We start from the raw sequence: 19,937 nt of genomic DNA, 5'->3' as shown, positions 1-19,937 counted from the left end.
TAGCAATGCTTTATTAAACATAGAAAACAGACAAGAAGATCAGTTTCAAAGGTGGGTGTTGGTTACCCAGGGACAGGACATCTCTCATAGAGATTTTTTTCTTTTTTTCAAAATGTTTATTTTGAGAGAGAGAGAGAGAGAGAGACAGAGACAGAGACAGAGACAGAGACAGGCAGAGAGAGAGGCAGAGAGAGGGAGAAAGAAAATCCAAAGCAGGCTCTGTGCTGTCTGTGCAGAGTCAGACATGGGGCTTGATCTCACAAAGTGTGAGATCATGACCTGAGTTGAAATAAAGAGATGCTTAACTGACTGAACCCCCCCAGGCACCCCTCTTTGTGAATTTCCTTATGCATATCCCTTTCATACCACAGTGGAAGGAACACTGTCCTCTCCCTAAGGAAGACAGATGTAACAGTGGGGTTGACCAGGTATCATGTAACATACGTGCTTTAAGAAAAGACAAAAGAATACTCAATGAACATGAAACAAGAAAGATACCCACACAAGGTGGTCATTCCAGCACAGGCTGTTTAGGCTCTTTATCTCAGAAGTGTTCCAGGCCCAAGGCCCATTCTAATGCGTCTGAGTAAAGGTAAAAAGACTGTGCACATGAGACAGTCATTTGGATTTAAAAAAAAAAAAAAAGGTACAATTGGAAATGTGAAGTTAGACAGGAAACCCTGTGAAAAACGTTCTCTTAAATAAGCTTTTAGTAATATGAAAACATACATTCTCTAAGAAAAGATAAAATTTTCACTGCTGTGATGTTACAATTCCAGGGGCAGAAGGAAGTCATTTTTATTGTTTGTAACAATAATTGGAATATCAAACATTTCTAGCTATTGTCTGTCAAATCTGTATTCATTTTCTTCTTAATGTCTGTTTCCAAAATAGTACTGTCAGGTATCTCTTTTTAAATGCAAAATAATGTCCTAGTCTGAAGGTGAATATAAGGTCAACATTTTTTTTAAGTTTATTTATATATTTTAAGAGAAAGAGACAGAGAGACCAAAGGAGAGGGGCAGAGAGAGAATAGCAAGCAAGCTCCATGGTGTAAGCACAGAGCCCAGTGGATACAGGGCTGGAACTCATGGACCGTAAGATCGTCACCTGAGCCAAAACCAAGAGTCGGACCCTTAACCAACTAAGTCACCCAGGTGCCCCTCTTGGGGACTGATTTATAGAAACACCCCAAGTTCTTTTATTTTTTAGTTTACCTCTTCTAGTTCCCATTAGCCCAATCCCCACCACTGTCTCACTTCTCTCTCTTATTCTGTACCTTTCTATAAAATTCAGAAGTGAATTTGTAATCTGAATTTGTAAACCATGCTGGTGAGAGCTTACATGCTGCATGGATAAGTTCAGATTTGCCTGATCCTTTTTTTAAAGCTACTACTTATTTAGAACAATTTCACCACGTGGAGTACCGGGTGTTTATAGTAATTATTTCTAATTCTCCCAAAACTTTTGTAAGAAGTGTGTGAGGGAGCATGTGTGGAAAGCACGTGCTTGCTTGGTTTTAGGCAGCTAAGACGCAACAAATACTTGTTTCACCTCTGACTTATAGGACTCAAAATCATATGCTATTTTCAAAAGATTGATAGGATCTGGAAAAATAAGAGGAGTAAAAATGCACATCTCGTACTTTAAAAGCTGTCATTGTGAAGTTGATAGTAGGAAAATTAAAATACTAGAACAGGGGTCCACAGACTACAGAGTCATCTGTGAACAGAAATCAGGGAGTTGTGAATTGAAGTGGAAAGTATAAGTATAGCTTCATTTTTATTAAACTAAAAGAGAAATATATTATTTCTTTCAATCATAAATGTAAGAAATAAATGAAAGTAGCATATTTGTCAGTAAGAGAACTCAAAAAAATTTTGCTTCATCAACTGAGCCACCCAGGTTCCCCTGAAGTCAACATTTTTAAAAAAACACAGCTAAAGTTAAAGGTAAAAGAGATCATAGTGCAAAACAATTATACCATCATCTTTTACATCAAAATAAAAAATTGCACTGTTTTTCAAGTTTTTTTTTATTCTACTTACACATTATTTTTAAAAAGTTTACACAGTACAGAATGATTTCAATGAAAATAAGACTTCAAACATTTGGGATGATAGGAGGTTATTACACCATGTTTCATCAAGGAAATATTCCATTTTTTTTAATTTAATACCTGCCCATCTATGACTCATTATATTTTTCCAGTTTTATTAAGCTATAATGATACAGAGCAGTGTATGTAACATAAGGTATACAACATAATGATCTGAACTGCATGTATTATGAAACGATTACCACAATAAGCTTAGTTAACATCCATCATCTCATATAGATACAAAAAAATTACCTTGTTGTGTGAACTCTTAGAATTTACTTTCTAAACTGTCATATAGGTATACACACATATATATGCATATACACACACCCATATCATACAGCATTGTTAACTATAGTCATTTTGTTAGACATTACAACTCTGGAAGGTATAACTGGAAGTTTATAACTTTTGGTCACCTTTCTCTATTTCCCCTATTCCCACCCCACCCCTTGCCTCTGGTAATCAGGAATCTGGTCTCTTTTTCTATGAGTTTTTTTTTAATTATTATTTTTTTGAGATTCCACATATTAAGTGAGATCATACACTATTTGCCTTCCACTGACTTAGCACAATGCCTTCAAGTCTACCCATGTTGTGTCTCAAGATATAATTTCTTGTTTTATATCCTGATACTATTTCATTGCACATATCTACATATACCACATCATTTTCCATTCATCTGAGAGTTGTTTCCATGTCTTAGTTTTTCTCAATAATGTTGCTATGAACATAGGGATGCAGGTTTCTTCAACATAGTGATTTCGTTTTCTTCAGGTAAATTACTAGAAGTGGAATTGTTGAATCATATGGTAGTTCTATTGTATTTTCTGATAAGCATCCATTCTGTTTTCCATAGTGGCTATGCCAATTTACAGTCCCACCTCCAATGCACAGGGTTCCCTTTTCTCCACATCCAGCATTTGTTACCTCTTGTCTTTCTGATGAGAGCTATTCTAACAGGCATGAGACGATACCTTACTGTGGTTTTGATTTGCATAATAATGTCAAGCATTTTTCCACATATTTGTGGGCCATACATATATCTTATTTGGAAAAATGTCTACTCAGGTCCTTTGCCCATTTTTAAGTTGCATTATGTATTTGTTTTGCTATTGAGATGTAGGAGTTCTTTATATATTTTGGATATTAACCCCTTAACAGATAGATGGTTTGCAAATAGTCCTTACTACACCACAGGTTGTCTTTTCATTTTGGTGATCATTTCTTTGGCTATGCAGAAAGTTTTTGGTTTGATGTAGTCTCACTTATTATTTATTTTATTGCTTTTGTTTTAGGTGTTATCTCCAAAAAAAAGATCATTGTCAAGGAGCTTTTTTTCTATATTTGCTTCTAGGAGTTTTATTTATGGTTTCTGATGTTACATATAAGTCTTTAATACATTTCTAGTTAATTTCTATAAGTGGTATAAGATAGGGGTCTAGTTTCATTCTTTTAGCTATGCATATACAATACTCTCAGCACCATTTATTGAACAAATTGTCCTTTCTCCATTAAGTATTCTTGGATCCAATGTTAACTACTAGTTGACTGTGTATGCATGGGTTGTGTACGCACTAGTTGACTGTGTATGACTGTGTAGTTCTGGGCTCTCTATTCTGTTCCATTATTCCATGTCTGTTTTTATGTCAGTAAGATACTATTTCAACTACCATAACTTCATAATATAGCTTGAAATCAGGAAGTTTGACAGTCATCAAGATTTTTTAACAAAGAAGTAAATTTACCATGATCTTTCTAAATGATCTTCAACTCTTAATTTATTCTTTATTATCTTTTAAAAATGTAAATACTTTAAATAATATTGGGAATTATGTATCAATGCTCAAAAAGTGAGAAGGCATAAAGTTTGTATTAACTATGCCAAGTATACAACTAAAGAGAAATGACATAAAAATAAAAAGCATTGGAGAGATTGAAGAAGAGGATTTCATAAAACTCACATATTAAAACAGAAATCTTTGCCATCAAAATTTTACAAGCCCTTGAATACCAGCTTCTTAATATTAAGAATCCTAACGTCTTACTCTTTAGAAAAATATGGCTCATGCATATAGATGCATTCTGCCTTTAGAAAGTTCATATTTGACTCTATATAGAGTTAACTCAACCTCTAAAATATACATTTCCTGTTATCATCTCCCATAACAAAACTATAAGGCTAGATTCCTTCCCATTTCTTTTTCAAATGTGGTCCATAATAGGCTTCAGTGATGAAATAAAATCATTATTATTAATGAGAAATCAGTAAGATATTGACACCTACAACATGAGTTTATCACACATACATTTATGTAAAACTGTTCCATTCCCATACTTTGTCAACTATTTCCTAGTATTTACTCACATAATCTGGATTTTGAATCCAAACTACCAAACATTATCTAAAATGTGCTACTAAAAGTACACTTGGATTCCCATAAATGTCACACATTCAACAAACAATATCTTAGCAGCCTAAATGCTTCAGCAACTTCAACAACTAAAAATTGCCACCTAATTCCTCCTGTATACAGCATTCTCATTATCAGAAATAAATAGGAAACCGCATCTTTAGATACTCAGTTTGCTAAGGAAGACTTACCCTATTAGTCATGGTAACTACTAAGTAGTTCCATAGGCTGCTGTTTTGTTTTTTTCCCCACAATTGTTCAAGGCCTTAGATGCTACACATCACTCATTAAGTAACACTTACCTGTGTTTTAACCCAAATATTTACTTAGCAAAGCAATTTCCACATATACATCCAGACCAGAAAATCCCAAAGTGAAGCAAAACCTTCACCTATAAAACCCATGATAAATGATAGAATTTTTTTTCTAAATTAGAGAAAAAATACAGGATCTAATGTAGTATGAAACAATCCGTGTAGCTCTTTAACTATAAAAAGTAGGATACTATAAGGATTACCAAATCATCATAATTAACATAATGCCACAGTAGTCCATTTGCTTATACACATTAAGAAAACCATAAAACCATATTGTTAAGAAAGAAGACTCAGTGTAAAGGAAGTTAATGGTAGGCCATGGCCAGTAATCAGTTCTTTTGGATTTTATTTCCCCCACATTTTAATTTCTTTTCAGCAAACGACTTTAGTTACAAACCTTGAACGCTTCAATATAAGAGAGAACGAAGTCACTGGACTTCTTTTAGCCTCAACATTTCCTCCTAGAAGAGTCTTTCATTCACTTTCTACTCACAGCGCACAGTGATCCAAGATTAAACTCCTTTTCTTTTCAACACCAACTGTTTTTCAGTCAAAACTCTAAATCTCATTTCTGTCATTTTAAATTAAATTATTTATAGGAAACTTTATTTAGGTATAACTACATTATCCTACACACAAAAAAAAACGGTTACCACATCCTGCTACTTTCTATTTTAAAAAGTATCCAATTACCATTATGTCACAAATTCCTTCCAAAAGGATATTTTACTTTTCTTTCTTGTTTCTAACAAACTTGAGAAAACTATTTTCTTTGATATATATATATATATTACATATATATAATATTTGACCTTTTATAACACTGTTTTCACCTACCCTGTTGCACGGAGACATCTTTAACTGCTACGCTTTGCTCTTCAAGTTTGCCTTTGTTGTTGACATAATCACACCCTCCTGTCCCACTGGCCACTGCTCCATCATCTTGTTCTTCTGTCATCTCCTGTTGAACCTGAATATCCCTTAGAGAGAGAGAAACAAAATAAAACAGGTTTAGGCAACACCTTTTCATGTGGTCAAATACAATAGAACTTGTACCCTACTTTGATAAAAACGTGTATAAATTCAGGTAACAAGGAAGACACAAAAATATTAACATGGAGCTATAATTATGTATACTGAAATAAGACACTTTTCTAATCAGTAAAACTGTGATTAAGAATCCTGTATATCTAAGAAAATTTAGACACACTGTTTTTCTTTCTTGACTCTAATTTTTTAATTGGAAATGTACCTCATATGCATTAATTGAGTTTAACTGCATTAAGTCAAAATCCTATAAAAATCTAGTCATGGAGTTTTTAAGTAACCTAATAATATATATTTAATATATACAAATATTAAATATATGGAAGGAGAAATTACTCTTCATTTTTAGATATAACTATAAAATTTACTATAAGCAGTTAATAATAAATATTTATATGTAGTCACTCTCTCTAAAATAAAGGGTTATTAATCAGAGAGTAAATATATATATATTAAAAACATTAATTATAATAAATGCTACACATCATTATGAATGAAACCAAATGACTCAGAGTCTTATACTGCAGTGAGAATCTATTTGAGTGTTAATTCCCAATATGCAGGAGCCATTTGAGTTATTAAATGTGCCCGTTAACTCATAAATACTACACATTACGGGTTGGATTGTGTTTCATATATTGAAAGTCCTATTCCTCAGTATCTCAGAATGTGACATTATTTGAAAATAGGATTGTTGCAGATATCATTACTTAAGATGAGGTCATACTGGAGTAGGATAGCCCCTAATCCAATAAGACCTGTGTCCTTATTAAAAGGGGATATTTGGACACTGACAGGCATACAGGAAGAAGTCTGTATAAAGATGAAGGCAGATTTCAAGGTGATGCAGCAGAAGCCAAGGCAATGCCAAAGACTGACAGTAAACTACCAGAAGCTGATAGAGATACCTGGAACTGATGTTCCTTCCCAGCCTTCAGAAGGAACCAGACCTACTGACATGTTTATCTCAGCCTTCTAGCCACCACAACTGTGAGACAATGACTTTCTTTAAGCTGACCAAAAGGGCCTTAACATTCCCCTCAGCTTGACTAAATTTTAGGCAGGTTTCTTCTTGAGTTTTTGTGCCGAGCTTCCTTATCTTAGCACATTTACTTTAGAAAAACTTGCAATTATATATATTTTCTCTCTATTCCTTGGAGATGGAAATCTTCTCCCCTCCTCCTTCCAGTTTTACAAGCCAGGACAATCTTTCTCAAGGACCCAGGAGACATTCTTTTGAAATGTAAACATCAAGAACAATAGGGTCCCAATATCCCCAGGCTCTGTAGGGAAGAAGGAACCAGACTTCTTTAAGCAGCAAATGGCAAACAGGGATGACCTAATGGCACTGACCAATCTATCCTCCATTGTCTTGTACTTGGCTACCTCACCCCAGTGCTGAAAACCTCTCCTGCCTTTTGTCTGAACAAAGGTGAGTTCAATCTCTCATCCTTACTGCATTAGTCTTGAATGAAGTCTTACTTGACTATTTAATTCTGTCCAATTCTATTTTTCATTGGCAAAGCCACCCAATTTGTGGTATTTTGTTACGTTAACCCCAATAAACTACTGTAAGTAGTATCTATTGAATTTCTGGTAAATTAACAAGGCATAGAGCTTCAAATACTACATTTAGAAAGAGTGGACTTGGAGCAGGAGTTCTCTGTCTAGAATTTTATAGTTAGAATTACACTTAGCTACCATTTATACATACTTAAGAAATAGCATTATCAGCTGAAAATAGTATAAAAAGACCATCAACCACAATGTTATATGGAAACATAAGTCAGGTAAGATAGTATTTAGGGCAGAGTTTAGCATCTATTTATAATCTCAAATCTCAATATATATACATACACATATACATTTCATTCATTACTACTAAATATACATATTTTAAGTTTTGTATATAGGTGGGTCTAATTAATATTATATAAATGTAAAAGTACTGAATGATAATCTGATTTTTTTTTTCATTTTCATTTTCTTTATGGGTAGATATTAAAGTACGCTTAAGATCTCATTGGCTTATAACTCTTCGGTCAATCCTTATCACAGACCAAGTCAATAAAATCAGCAAGTACAATGAAATCTTCCTTAGATACTATAAGCATCAGATCTCACAGCTCCCCACTATGTTCTTGCAATGTGCAAGTATCTGCCCTGAGTTTCAGTCATACTTTTCAGGTCACCCTTCTTTTACTCATGCTATCCCTTTTCAGGAAAGTCACTGGCCACTTTCCTTCACCTACTATGCTCTCGTTTCTCCAAGTCACCTCAGAGTTCCATCTCTTCTATCAAGTCCCACCCCAGAATGTACAAGATGGGACAACTGCCCTACTGCTGAGCTGTGGGGGTACTTCTGGGCCTTCCTTCCCCTCCCCCCCCCCACTTTCCATCTTACATTCAAGAGATCAGATTATATGCCTCAGTCCCCTCAAATAACTGAAAAACACTTGAGAGCATAGTCTAAGGCTGGTATGTAATAAATGCTTTATAAATGTCTGTGTAAACAAATACCTATCAATTCTGGTTTTTCCTAGGTAACATATAGGTAAGTGATTATTTTTTTCACTTATGATAACATCAGTTGTCACTCTTATATCCAGATTAATAAAACAGGATTTTATTATTTTTTTTTAATTTTTTTTTTCTCAACGTTTTTATTTATTTTTGGGACAGAGAGAGACAGTGCATGAACAGGGGACGGGCAGAGAGAGAGGGAGACACAGAATCGGAAACAGGCTCCAGGCTCTGAGCCATCAGCCCAGAGCCTGACGCAGGGCTCAAACTCACGGACCGTGAGATCGTGACCTGGCTGAAGTCGGATGCTTAACCGACTGTGCCACCCAGGCGCCCCTAAAACAGGATTTTAATGCATACCATTAGAGACTTATAATTTCAACATCAGCAACCAAACCTGTGTTCCCAGAAGAAATAGCTTTTCTTCCCCTACGACTTTCTACCTCTGTGACAGCCCTCAAAACATTCAGTTTATTTTCCAAAAGTTCTTCTTCCCCATTCCTCCCAGGAATGCTGAAACTTTCCAACTGGTTTCAGTTGCCATGTGTGTGTTTAAACAGTGAAAATAAATCATTCTGTGAGGAGGGGAATGAGAGAACATATAGTGTGTGTGTGTGTGTGTGTGTGTGTGTGTGTGTGTATATATATGTATATAAAATACTGTATATTATACCATTTAATCTTAGATATTTGATATCTAACCCATAGTCTGATCTATCGATACCAGTTGTCAAACTCTGCTTATCCTTCTTACCCTTCATTTCATGCAAGAGACCACATTGTAATTCACTAATTAGCATCATGCACTAATCAAATTACAAGGGGTAAGATTTTCTTCTTGGGTAATGATTCCAAGTAAATCAATGTTCCCAAATATATCCTCTGGCTTCCTAACCAAGCCACCACTCCCTTACACTGGACAACTGGAACTGCTTCTTAATGCTTGTCTGGGCCTTCTCATTTCCACTCCTATAATCCATTCTCTACACAGCAGTCAGCGTGAAATTTTACCACAGAAATCAGATTATGTTATTTTCTTTCTTAAAAACCCTCCAGCGGTATTCTATTGCCTTGAAATAAAATCCAAACTTCTTCCTACAACTTGAAGGCGATACAGATGGAGCCACTGCCTATTTCTCCCACTTCACCTCCTACTTCTGCCCTCCACATACCAACCTGTAGCCTGTGGGCCTCCTTCTGATACTCATGTACACCAAAGTTTTTACGCAGGTGTCTTTGCATCTGTTACTGTTTCCTCCCTCTAGAAAAATCTGATTGGGAATTTTCCCGTCTCCTTCTCATTATTTCTAATCAGGCTGGTTTATCCCTAGTCTATAGGATATCTGTGGTCACTTTTTATTCCCTTGGCTGTGTTCACAGTGTTTCTTTACCCAATGTTACGGCATTAGCTTATTGGTACAATCATTTACTTCTCTCCCCATCTGTAGAATGTAAGTTGCACAATGGCAGGGAATTCACCTGTCAACTTTATACCTATGACATCACAAGGCACATGGTAGCTACTCAAGAAATATTTTTGAGTAAATGAAAAAAAGACTGGGCATTTAAACATCTTTAAAATAAATCACGGGCGCCTAGGTGGCTCAGTCGGTTGAGTGTCCGACTCCCGCTCAGGTCACGATCTCATGGTCCGTGAGTTCAAACCCCACGTCGGGCTCTGTGCTGACAGCTCAGAGCCTGGAGCCTGTTTCAGATTCTGTGTCTCCCTCTTTCTTTCTCCTCCCCCGCTCATGCTCTCTCTCTTCTCAAAAATAAATAAATGTTAAAAAATAAAATAAAATAAAATAAAATAAAATAAAATAAAATAAAATAAAATAAAATAAAATAAAATAAAATAAAATAAATAAAATAAATCACAATTCTCTTTCAGGACCATTGGGACATTCGTGTTTGTATCCTTGCCAATGACTGGTATATAGTAAGCCCTTAGCAACTAGCTAACACTTACCAGGTTGTAACTATATGAGGCAGTGTTTTAAGTATTTTACATGGATTGTAACACTTAACACTCAAAATATGCCAAAGAACTAGATACTTATAATTATCTTCTTTTTACCAAGGAGGAATTTAGGTACACAGAGGTTAAGTAACTTGGCCAAGATTACACACCACGTCAGCGGCCACACAAGGATACATAAATAAGTGCCTTTATTAGTATACTCCATTACAATGGGAATCTTTTTCTTCCACTATTCACAGAGCACAGTTGATTCACGTATTAAAGCAGAAAGTATGTAACTGTGAAATAACAAGCCGATACTACTGTAACTTGAAAAATCTTTGCTAATCAAGGTCCAGGATGAGTAGATGTCTATTCTTAATAATGAATATTTGTTCTCATTTAACTTTCCATATGAATAATTGCACATCTTACATTTCTATATATATCCGTGGTTTATTTTCAAGTACATCTTTTGATCTTAGAGATCACAACTGAAGTCACTATGCATAAAATAATAATGAGATGTATATATAGGAATATAAACATTCACTTACTGCTTTGTGTGTGCACATGGATAAAACTGGGAAAGAAAAGGAGGTGATAATAATGATATAAAGGAAAAATACAGATGAATAAAAAATGCAGATGATTATACATTTCCAGCAGATGATGCTAAATGGCAATAGTTGCTACATTTTGTGGGAAAGAGCACAGTTGGCTCAGTGATCCCAGTATTCAAGAATAAATGCATGGTAACCGGCACAGTATGAAGGAATGCTTAGGGTTTTGACAGGCAGAAATGAATAGGAACCAGTTTTGGTTTTGCCATTATAATACCTCTGCTAGGACAGGGAATTGACACAGGGAAAGGCTAGATTCCCAAGAAGCTAAGGCACCAATGGATGATCTAATTAACCTGAGAAGGAAGTCACCCTGGAAAGCGAACTTGTAAATATAAGTTCTGTTCTCTACATCAATACATGGCACATGACAATGGTGTCCTGTGTGCACGTTGAAATCAATAAAAGGCTCTGAAGAAAAGGAGAAAGAGCACAGAGATGTTATCTCCAGAAAACAAAAACAAATGGATTAAATCTCTCTCCATTCCCTTCTTTAGAATGAGGAGGAATTTAAGAAGAACTATGGTGTATATGCAAATACACAAGGCCTTGATAACTTGCATTTGATAAACTGTGTTGACTATGAACTGGTTAGATCCCAATGCATTGTCCCCAGGACACTGGCCATTGTGGGAAATGATACCTTTCCTGGAGAAGAGACAAAAGAGCATATTTAGTAGGGCTCTCACAACTACAAATCTATGAGCATTCAATCATGAAAAGCACTTAATTCCACATTTCACATATGGAGAAGGTGAATATATTTGGGGGACATTAAAATATTTTTGTGACAATGGTTGGTTCTACATTTCACATAATTCCAGAGGTGGTGTTGAAGAATCAAATATGTTTCTGTGATATTTTACAAATTTTTTTTTAGTTGCAGGTACTACAGACGTAGACTTAGGTTTTCACTACTCAATCAATTCTTTTTCAGGAAAGTGCCTGCTGTTTGAGGCTCAGCCTGGCTCCGGGCAGGCTGTGCTACTCATGATTAGGAGCTGTGGTGTCTGCAGGAGCATGTCCCTTTTGCTCTTTATCAGTTCAGAAGCCATAAAGCCACTTTCCACTTCAACTGTAACTTGGAAGAGGTCACATTTATATTTCTCAGTTTGGGTGGAAGAGGGATTCCGCCTTCCTAAGTATTTCTCATTTTCAATCATGGTCTGATAACCCCTCAGCTAAACACAGCTGGCAAAAATCCACAGAGCTGAAAAACACTTGATTATGTTGAGAGAGAATGAAGAGAAGGTGTTCTCTAGAGCAGCCAGCATGTTCCAGTTTTCATCTTTCCTTCTGGAAAAATAAATCCCAGTTGCTGTGAAGGAGACTACAGAAATAGTAACGGTGACTCAAGTTTGTATAACTTGGTTCACACTCTCCCATAGCAGATTTCCTCAAAGTGCCAACAGATCTACTCCTGGACCAGAGCTACTTAGTTTTTGCTATTATGCAGATCCCTGAATCAGATCACCCTTCTTTGAATTACATTATCTATAGAGGAGAGTGTGGACATCTGTATTGTTTAATACCATCCACAACTTAGGTTTACACAAATTATTGAAAAAAAGATTGTTCCAAAACTTCTCATCTGAAAGTACAAATTCCGGGGCACCTGCGTGGCTCAGTCGGTTAAGCATCTGACTTCAGCTCAAGTCATGATCTCATGGTTCACAAGGTCAAGCCCTGTATGGGCTCTGTGCTGACAGCTCAGAGCCTGGATCCTGCTTCAGATTCTGTGTCTCCTTCTCTCTCTGCCCCTTCCCACTTGTACTCTGTCTCTCTCTCCATAACAATAAAAACATTTTTTTAGAAGTACAAATTCCTTGGGTCAAACAGTAAAATAAATTGAAAACTAACCCCAGCACTTTTTTTTTTTAATTATCAGTTTCCTCTTCATTTTATTTAACAAAATATAAATAACATTCATGATATGCTAGCCACAGTTTCAGGTACTTTACAAATGTCAAATGTCATGGAATTTCCACTATTTCACTACAGTTGAAGCAGTTCACTATTTCAAATATATATATATATATATATATATATATATATATATATATATATATATATATATAGTTCACTATGTAGTTTTCACTATACAGATACAGTACACGCACATGCACACACACAAATCAAGCAACCTGCCTAAAGAGGAATCAGTATAACCAGTATATACATGCCCAAGCAATGTAGCTTTTCAGCCCCTCCATGTTTTCCCCTCCACTACACTGTTTTATTACTTGAAACTCTACATACTGAATGTATAGGGTTTGGTCCAACTTACTGGATATGGAACTTTGGGGGACCTTTCTTTACTATATTATTCCTTTTTGGAAGCAGACATGTTGTTTTTTTTTTTCTTTATCCAGAGTTGGCATTTCTTGGATACGAAATGTAAATGCCTTTCCTTGGTGCAGCCTTTCTCAATCCCTATCTTCATCTCCAGTGATTTAGAAACCTCCCTGCTTTGTGAAAAATAAATAGAACACATATTTCACAGAGTAATATATCATCATATTTTAAGTAGGGTTGGTATTTGAGGAAATTCTCTGAGAACCATAAAGTGAAATATCAATATTAGATAAAGTACAGAAGGATAAAACCTAAAGTTTACTGAGATTAGTATGTGTCAGATATTACTCTCAGTTGCATTTTTTATATATTTGCATATTGTGTCCTATTAACAATACTGAGTTAGGTATCTATATCATTTACTTTTTTTCATATAGCTAAGGAAAATGAGGCACAATGAGGCTAAGAATAATAAATCCTAAGAACCAGAATTTGAATGCGGAGATTTTGACTTTAGGGGGCAAAAATTCTCAACAAAATACTAGCAAATCAAATCTAACAGTACATTAAAAGGATCATAACCACAATCAATTGGGATTTATTCTTGGGTTGCAAGGGGGTTCAATATTCACAAATCGAACAATGTGATACATCACATCAATAAAAGAAAGCATAATAACCATATGATCCTCTTAATAGATGCAGAAAAAAACATTTGACAAAGTACAGCATCCATTCTTGTTAAAAACCCTCAACAAAGTAGGGATAGAGGGGACTACCTCAACATCATAAAGGTCATGTATGAAAGGCCATCATCTTCAATGGGGGGAAATTGAGAGTTTTTCCTCTATTGTCTGGAAAAAGGTAGGGATGTCCACTCATATAGTACTGGAAATCCCAGACTCAGCAATCAGACAATAAAAAAATAAAAGTCATCCAAAACGGCAAGGAAGAAGTCAAACTTTCACTATTAGCAGACATTATACTCTATATAGAAACCCAAAAGATTACACCAAAAAATTTAAAAAATTTTTTTTACATTTATTTTTTAAGACACATAGAGAGACAGAACGCAAGTTGGGGAGGGGCAGAGAGAGAAAGAGACACAGAATCCGAAGCAGGCTCCAGGCTCCGAGCTGTCAGCACAGAGCCCAACGCAAGGCCGAACTCACAAACCGTAAGATCATGATCTGAGCCAAGGTCAGACGCTTCACCAACAGAGCCACCCAGGCACCCCAGAAAAACTTTTAGAACTGAAACACACTTACTTCTCTTTACTAATAAAACTTTGCAAGATTGTTCCTAAGGTGTGTGTTTCTTGCATATATACATGTGATTATACGCGAGTATGTACCTGTTTATGTGTACATGAGTACTTGGTATATTTAAAACTATTCTAAATAGTTTATTTTTATCTTGATTGGATTCTATTTTAGAGCATTATAATTTGCAGGTGGAAACCATATTTATTCTGTGTAATATTTATTGTAGAAAATATGAAAGCTTAGTTTAGATTGAAAGAAAATCTCAGGCCACAACTTGTCTCTTCTATAGGTTAATCTACATGATTGACACAAACTGGTAACTCAATATTCTGAGGGAATTTAACCTATTTTTTATTTATGGTTAACTATATTCTTAAGTGGATATCTATTTCTTGTCTATATCCAGAGGAAACCATATTTAATATTGCCTGTGGAAAATTTAAGACTTTGTTTATATTTTCTTCATACATGTATGTACTTCCATCTCTGCAAAACCCTAATGGTTTTATTACCATATTAACTTCATTTAGAAATCCACAAAACACCTAACATAAAGGTAAAAGAGAAAGGAAGGTACTGGGCATATGACAGTTTTGCGATGCAATAAGTTGTCCTTTCCCAGAAAACAACCTGGGATTTATTATACAAGGTCACGTCCAGAAGATTAAATACTGCAGCACCATTAAAGTCTACAATAACTGCTCTCTTGCACCTTTATAGAAGTGCTACATGATTGACACATTTTATTAGCTAGCTCTATGCCTGTAGCTTTGTTACAGCAATTGCTAAATTAATTTACAAATTTCAACTTGTTGCGTTTTTATAACTGTCTCCCTGAATATCCTTCAAAAGCAATACTAGAATTCCCCTCCCCGCCCCCCCCCCCCGCACCCCCCTTCCAGACAGAACAGTGCTGTTCAAACTAATCCTTCCCTTGTTAAATAGTTGCGTTCTTTTGATTGCAGCATAGGTCTAAAGAGTAAGCTTCTTTTCAACATGTGCTATTTTGTCAATGATTACTTCAGAAAGTCATCAAACTGCAATGTGTATGGGATGAAACCTTTACCCTGTATTGTGACAAAAGCCACTGTAATTTGTTGTTTACTATAATATTTAGATTATAATGTATTGGCAAATTAGACTCTAGGTAGAATAACAATGATACAAAGTGAAGATAGCCTGGTGGTTACAATAATATTTATAAGGGAAATGTAGTTTTTAAATAAATCTAATAGTTTTGGAAGAATATTTATCAGAGGAAGTCTGAAAAATTGGGTAGGAACAACAGGACCCTTTTAGTTTCCTACTGACATCATCTACTACAAGAAACCAATTTTCTCTAAAAATAATCAAATTTCATATATCATTTATTCTGCTTTAGATGAAACCTGATTTCTTTGAGATCTATCTGCAGGAACATAGAGAAATGTAGAAGACATGCCGGGATTGTCTTTAGACCACAAATGCTTGAACCTAAGTTGTTATCTGTGGAAGTTTCCTTTTCTCTCTCAACTTCATTGAAAATACTCTCAGAAATTCATGGGGAGAAAGGAGAGGACAACAGGAGTATTTTCATGAACAGCGGGAGGGAAATGTAGGAAATGGGGTTGTTGAGACCTAATAAGAGAACTTTAATGTAGTGATAGGTTTTCTTGATGGTGAAGAAAAACTCTCCCCAATAGGTCTGTGTGATTTTCCTTGTTGATTCCAAGTAGGCAGAAATAGACTCCTGTATTTCATTTAGACACAAAACCACAATAGCAGCAACAAACCCAGAATCTCATAAAAATATCTGTGTGAGGCCCTTTCTTCCCTTTCTAGTTAATCACACATTTCTAGGGTGTTTCCTGGGTGCTGGTATCTGACCTTGTGCATGGTCCTGAAGACCCAGATTTGCAGTTGGGTATCATCATCTCCTTCTTTTGAGATTTTTGTGAAACACAAATTTAGTGAATACTGAAATAGACATTGTACATAAATTATTTTCTCAACAAACCTATCTGTAATTCAGTTCTCAAAAATTCTGTGTGTAAATAATAAAGGAATAAATTGAAGTGCACCAATATTAAGCCACATAGCCAAGGTAATATACAAGTTGCAAAACCAGAGGAAACACCCAAGCCTGGCTGATTCAAGACTTTGTCTTTTTCTCAAAACACAACTCATTTTCTATTAAGCTTCTTCTATGTTTAAGAGTCACCAGGCATTATATGAATTTCACCTTTTTGAAATTAGGTCTTATTATTTTTTGCATGATTTTTTATGCCATCAGCTAGGCCAGCTAACCATAATTCAGTTGATGAACTTTAGGCAATGAATTAGAAAAATAACTCCCAGTTTGATGCTCATATTTAAAATCCATTGTACAAGAAAATACTGCATTCACCCTGATGTGCAGCTCCATGTTCAGAGTCCCTCCTTCAGTACCCTTAAAGAGTCAGGTAACTTGGATAAAAGGAAAACTGTAAGAACAGCATAAATGTGCTCTATGCTCCATAGCAAGGGGTACACAAAATCTAACTACCCAATGATCTTGAAATCTGAAATCTAGGTACAAATATAAAAAGAGAAATATTTTGTGATAAATACCACAAATGATGCCTAAATCCTATAGGTTAGAAAATGAAGGATTCACTTCTACCTGAATGGATCTAAGAAACTGAAATTGAATCTTAGTATCAATTTTACCTTTTTTTTTTAAACAAGAATAAGATTGTGAAAACATGAAGGTCTTATACTCATTCAACAAAATTAAAATACCCAAATTTATGAATAATAAAATGCTGCATTAAAAGTACAAATATATAGTGCAGGGGTATTTGCTTAACATGGGTTGGTTTAAAATATCAATCCTGGGATGCCTGGGTGGCTCAGTTGGTGAAATGTCTGACTTCAGGTCAGGTCATGTTCTCGTGGTTGGAGCCCTACGACAGGCTATGAGCTGACAGCTCGGAGTCTGGGGCCTGCTTTGGATTCTGTGTCTCCCTCTCTCTCTGCTCCTCCATTGCTTCTGTGTTCATTCGTTCTCTTTCTCTCTCAAAAATAAACATTAAAAAAAATACAATCCAATGACACTGAAATTCAAGTTTATTTTTAGCAAACAGCTCCATTTTAAGGATATTTAAGGATATTTAGAGATACACGCAGTATAAGGAAAAAAGTGCTAATGAGGAGAGGATATGGCAATAAAAATTAAGTAATATTAGCTTAAACCACATCAGTTACAGTGGGAACAGGTATAAAGAAAGCACTGGTATTAGTTGGTGCCTCTCAAATTCTTGTACTTACATAAAATGATGCTAAAGAAGTAACAGTAGAGTAACTGGTTGCCTGGTATCGTTGAGGGTCCCACCAAAAAGATAAGACACACTCAAAATTGAATAAAATGATAATTTCTTTACTTGGGAACTTGTGGTAGGTAGAATAACTCCCCCCTCAAAAAATAAAATGTCCCTGTCCTAATCCCCAGAACCAGTGGACATGCTACCTTACATAGCAAAGGGGATTCTGTAGATGTGATTAAGTCAAGGCTAAGGAGATGGGAAAATGATTCTGGATCATCTAGATAGTTTAAATGTAATCACACAGGTCTTTGTAATAAAAAGAGTGAGGTGAGAGAGAGAAGGAGACATGATGACAGAAGTAAATGTCAGGGTAATACAGGGCCATGGGCCAAGGAATGACAGTAACCTCTAAAAGCTGGAAAAGGTAAAGAATCTCTTCTAGAATATCCCAAAGGCCGGGGTGCCTGGGTGGTGCAGTCGGTTAAGCGTCCGACTTCAGCCAGGTCACGATCTCGCGGTCCGTGAGTTCGAGCCCCGCGTCAGGCTCTGGGCTGATGGCTCAGAGCCTGGAGCCTGTTGCCGATTCTGTGTCTCCCTCTCTCTCTGCCCCTCCCCCGTTCATGCTCTGTCTCTCTCTGTCCCAAAAATAAATAAACATTGGAAAAAAAATTAGAATATCCCAAAGGAAAGCAGCCCCAATGACACCTGGACTGTAAAATAATAAATAATAATGATAAAAAATAATACATGTGTATTATTTAAACAACTAAGTTTGTGGTAATGTTACAGCAGCAGTAAGAAACTGATAGAGAATTCTATATACAGTATATGCAGGGGAACTTAACAAGTTAAGGAGGCAACCTGAGTCTGAAGGACAAGGGAAGAGAAAAATTACCAGAATCCATAGATGCTGAGTTCATACCATCAGCACCCCCACAAAACGAAAAACAAAAAACAAAAAACAAGTAGTGACCTTTGCTTGAGGGATCAAGCCACTTAAAGGTGACCTTGAAGGTTGAGAGTGAGGGGAACAAATATGCCACCAAGCTCACTTTCGATCTGTATTTAGTATCCTACTAGGCCTTCCCAAGTGATGACTCCAACTGAAACCATCCTGACAGGGAAGGACTACCAGGACTGCACCACTGTAGGGAAGAGTGGAGAGAGACCTGGTGCACCTCCCTCTGGCATTTGCACATGCTCACAATGCACAGTGTGTGCTGAGTTATCAGTAATAGGTCTGCAGGTAAGCAATTCGCTGCTTCTACCTGCCTATGCATGCAGCAACAAAACACACTTTCTGATCTTGTTTCTGAACCCTCTTCAGGACTTTTTATTACAAGGAGAAAAAAAAGGTATTGAACATCTAAGGAAATGTACTCTTGGAATTTTCTAAATAGAATGAAGAGACTAAAATAACAATAACAGTATTACAATTGGAATAGATAACACTTCCCCAGAACTGTGCCGGCCACTGTACATAGTCTATCTTTATGCCTCTAAACCAACCTATGATTTAGATACTGTCCATCTTATACTTTGTTTTTGTTTTTCAGGAGGCATTCAAATAGTTCAGTAATTTGTCCCAGATCACACAGGTAGTATATGGGACAGGTGGTCTACTAAGTCCATGTGTTCATCAGCAACATGTGTTCGTCAACATCATCTATGCATCTATGTGTAGAAACACCATCTCTATCCTTTTCCAATCAAAAATGGAATATGGGGGCACCTGGGTTGGTTGAGTGTCTGACTTTGGCTCAGGTCATGATCTCAAGGTTCATGAGTTCGTGCCCCGCGTCGGGCTCTGTGCTGACAGCTCGGGGCCTAGAGCCTGCTTCAGATTCTGTGTCTCCCTCTCTCCCTGCTCCTCCCCTGCTCACATACTCACTCTCTCAATAAATAAAGATTAAAAAAAAATTTTTAATGGAATATGAACACATACTCAGATTGGCCAGAAGTGTTTCATAGATATTTAAGCAAAAGAATGATATTTTTCAAATACCATAGAATGTTAAAGTAGAAGCTCATGAACTGTGCCTGAAATTGTAGAGCATACCCAGGAATCACACTGATCTACAATGAAACTAACAAAAAAAATAGTATTT

General features: G+C 36.1%; 1 long non-coding RNA gene across 3 annotated transcripts in view; it reads right to left on the bottom strand.

The window, feature by feature from the left end:
- LOC123384639 overlaps window positions 1–19,937 on the bottom strand; it is a 491,342-nt gene that overhangs the window by 197,411 nt on the left and 273,994 nt on the right. For all 3 annotated transcript variants that reach the window (XR_006596050.1, XR_006596057.1, XR_006596053.1), the window contains exon 3: window positions 5,670–5,812. This is a non-coding gene — a long non-coding RNA (uncharacterized LOC123384639). The remainder of the gene's footprint in view (window positions 1–5,669; window positions 5,813–19,937) is intronic.

This window comes from Felis catus, chromosome A1 (assembly GCF_018350175.1).
Source record: "Felis catus isolate Fca126 chromosome A1, F.catus_Fca126_mat1.0, whole genome shotgun sequence".
Taxonomy (NCBI): domain Eukaryota; kingdom Metazoa; phylum Chordata; class Mammalia; order Carnivora; family Felidae; genus Felis; species Felis catus.
Note: the sequence above shows the minus strand (reverse complement) of the source record. Positions and strands in the feature narration are given on the sequence as shown.